Source organism: Penaeus japonicus, unplaced genomic scaffold (assembly GCF_977035675.1).
Source record: "Penaeus japonicus unplaced genomic scaffold, GWHDUDI00000001_assembly GWHDUDI00000022, whole genome shotgun sequence".
Lineage (NCBI taxonomy): Eukaryota > Metazoa > Arthropoda > Malacostraca > Decapoda > Penaeidae > Penaeus > Penaeus japonicus.
Genome location: NW_028234424.1, coordinates 14,394,846 through 14,398,526, shown reverse-complemented (window position 1 = coordinate 14,398,526; position 3,681 = coordinate 14,394,846). Strand labels below are relative to the sequence as shown.

The 3,681-nt window shown below is 45.0% G+C and overlaps 1 long non-coding RNA gene across 1 annotated transcript in view; it reads right to left on the bottom strand.

The window, feature by feature from the left end:
• Nucleotides 1-630: 630 nt before the first annotated feature.
• The window catches only part of LOC147469323 (uncharacterized), a 7,745-nt gene continuing 4,694 nt past the window's right edge, over nucleotides 631-3,681 (bottom strand). The window contains exon 2 of the long non-coding RNA XR_015192114.1: nucleotides 631-964. This is a non-coding gene — a long non-coding RNA (uncharacterized LOC147469323). The remainder of the gene's footprint in view (nucleotides 965-3,681) is intronic.

Here is a 3,681-nt window from a genome sequence, read left to right as displayed (position 1 = left end):
TAATAAAAACAACATAAACATCAACAACAACGAAAACAATACAAAGCAACAACAACAACCACAACAACACTTGACAGCCTTCTATTTTATTCCACAGACGACATGGCTATGAATTTAATTGCCTTCATCTGGAAAATATTTCCCTCCCTCCCTCCCTCCCTCCCTCCCTCCCTCCCACCAGCCTTCTTTAACCTTGGGGAAAAATCCATATCAATAATACTTTTTAAATTTCTCTCTTAATTCTAGACACGAACGTTCTTCAAACTGAGTCATAGGAAGAATTATTCAGTAGAAGGAATTACTGGAGTTTTTAAATTCTAGATTTTAACGGTCATAGAGATACATAAGCAACATAAACAGAGATACAGAACTATGTGATAAGGAAAAAAATATAAAAATCCAAAATAGAAACATAAAAATACACAACATTAAAGTTTGTTTGTTTTCTTTAATAAGAAAAAAAAAATCAACAATAATAATTCTAAAAAGATAAGAGAGAAATAAGTAAGAATTAACGATAAAGTTTTTGTTCACTCACCTTTGAATGCAACAGGGGCATCAGCTCGAGGGGGCGGGGCTTCCGTTTGTATCTCGACTGCTGGTTCGGTGGTGGCCACGCCTATGGCCACGCCCACCAGGAGTACCACGACGCCCACCACGAAGGGGGACGGCTGGCCCATCTTGGAGGTCAAAGGTTAAGTCACACTCTTGTTATTTGACCTCGAAAATATTGTTTTAATTTCTTTCTATATCTAAAATCTTAGATATTGACACTAACACTTTTTTCAATTTTAATTTTCACTTCAAAAATTTACTCTTTATTTATTATGATTCTATGTTGTTGTTTCTTTCTTTTTCTTTCTTTCTTTCTTTTCTTCGTTTGTTTGTTTTAATGTTTAGTTATTTTCCTTTTTTTCTTATCTAGAAAGTATGATGCTTGCACAAACACTTTAGCTACATATATCTGTCGAGGAAAAAGTAAGAATAATTATTAATTATACTCGTGTGCCACAGGTTATATAAACTGCATTACATATTCTGGTACGAGTTTTAAAATGCGGATACAAACATGCACACATAGTCCTGCACACTCTCCCTCTTTCTCTTCATTAGATAAATTCATTTTAGTTTCATCTCAAATTATAATAAAAATGGGGATGATAAAATAGCAAGATGATAATGAAATAATAATGGTTCTGTCTGTTTGTCTCTGTCTGGCTCTCTCTCTCTCTCGCTCTCTCTCTCTCTCTCTCTCTCTCTCTCTCTCTCTCTCTCTCTCTCTCTCTCTCTCTCTCTCTCTCTCTCTCTCTCTCTCTCTCTCTCTCTCTCTCTCTCTCTCTCTCTCTCTCTCTCTCTCTCTCTCTCTCTCTCTCTCTCTCTCCTCCTCTCCTTCTCTCCTTCTTTTCATCTTCCTCTCTCCTTCTCTCCTGTCCTCCCCCTCCTCATCGTCTTCCCTCTCCTTCTTTCCATCCTCCTCCTCCTTCCACACCTCCTCCCTTTCCTCTCCTTCTCTCCTCCATCCTCCACCTCTTCCCTCTCCTCTCCTCCTCTCCTCCTCCTACTTCTTTCCATCCTCCTCCTCCTCCTCCCTCTCCTCTCCTTCTCTCCTCCACCTTCTCCCTCTCCTCCTCTCCTCCATCCTCCTCCACCTCCCTCTCCTTCTCCTCTTCTCAATACCACCCACCCACTTATCGTGTATTTAATGGTTTCTCGCCTTTCAGCGAATACATGCGGCGCGTCACTAACTAGCAATTTACGAAACCGGAGAAGTATTAAAATGACAAACAAATTAGCCGTTTCTTTTTGTTTTCTTTTTTTTTTAAGTCTATCTCATTCTTTTCTCTTTTTTTTTTTTTTTTTTTGCATTTTTCTCGCCTCTCGGTCTCGGTACATTATCGTATCGCATTTCGGTAACGCGTTGCTAGACAGACAGAGAGACAGACAGACAGACAGAGAAAGACAGATAGACATACAAAAGATTAAACAAATTTGGTGACGAACTGATAACTGTGATCCTGCAGTGATAGATTCTTGTTTTATCAGTGAAGTGCACTAATCTTTTCTTCTTTCCTTCTTCCTCCTTCTCCTTCTCGCCCCCCTCCCCTTCCCCCCCCTCTCTCTCTCTTCCTTGATATCTCATCTCCTCACCCCCCCTCTCCCCTCCCCTCCCCTCCCCACCCTCGTATCAACAAAGCGAAAATTAACAGAACGCTTAAGTGGTCTAGTTATAAATATTAAGTTACTCCTGAATAATACTCGGTCTATCTTTTATTAACAATCTTTATCTTATTCATTTTTCATTATCTTTCTTTTTTTTAATCCTGTGTCAGTCCTATTATACCTTTAAAAAAAGAAGAAAAGTATTCATACTTTGACATCCTGCGTTGGACTGCCCCCTCCCCCTCCTCCCCCCTCCCTCCCCCTCTCCCTCCCTCATCCTCATCCTTCCCCTTCCCCTTCCCCTTCCCCTTCCCCTCCCCCTCAACCACCTCCCCCTCCTCAACCACCTCCTCCTCCTCCTCTCCCCCTCAACCTCCCTCTCCTCCCCCTCAACCTCCCTCATCCTCCTCCTCCCCCTTCCCCCCTCCCTCCTCGCTCTTCCCCCCTCCCCCCTCCCTCCTCTCCAGGCATGATCTCGCGGTGAACATCGGTGAGTTATTCCCAACGAAATGTCATGTCTTATTAGCATCACGCTTGCCAAAAGGCTTCGCAGATGTGGTGGCGCGAGGGAGGGAGGGAGGGAGGGAGGGAGGGAGGGAAGAAGGGTGGGAGGGAGAGAGGGAGGAAGGGAGGGAGGAAGGGAGGGTGGGAGAGAGGGAGGAAGGGAGGGAGAGAGGAAGGGAGGAAGGGAGGGAGGAAGGGAGGGAGAGAGGAAGGAAGGGTGGGAGAGAGGGAGGAAGGGAGGGAGGAAGGGAGGGAGAGAGGGAGGGAGGGTGGGAGGGAGGGAGAGAGGGAGGGGTAGAGGGTAGGACGGGGGGAGGGAGGGAGGAAGGGAGGGTGGGAGGGAAGGAAAGGCTGAGGATGTGAGTGAGAGAGGGAAGGAGGAAGGAGGAAGGGTGGAAGGGAGAGAGGGAGGGAAAAATGGAAAGGAAAAGAGGAGGGTGGGATAAATAATAAAAGTAAGGTGAGGTAGGGAGATACAAGGTGAGTGTAAAAGAAGGGAAGATAGGGAAAGAGAGAGAGAGAGACAGAGACAGAGACAGAGACAGAGACAGAGACAGAGACAGAGACAGAGACAGAGACAGAGTCATAGACAGAGACAGAAACAAAGAGACCGAGAAAATAAAAATAAAAATGAGAAGAGAAAAGAACAAGACAAGAGAGAACGAGAGAGAGTCCGAGAGCGAGTGTCGAGAGAGAAGAGCCATTCATCACCGCCTCGCCGCCAGGGAATATGACAAACGAGAAAGTAATTACGAAGAGAAGAGAGCGAGGAACGGCGTGATAAAGACTCGGGAATTCACGCGAGCCCGACTTCGTTCCGATACAGTGTTCGGTTCCGCGTCGAAACGGCTTCGCTCAATTGCTTCGGAATTTCGACTTGATGTATCCACGAAGTTAACGGCTTATTAATCGCTCTCCTCGTCCGTGAAATGCGCTACTAATCCGAAATGGGAGATAAGTCGGTGCTAGGTTTTCTTATCTTGGATGTGAGCTATCTTAGAGGTTTCTCGCACTTAC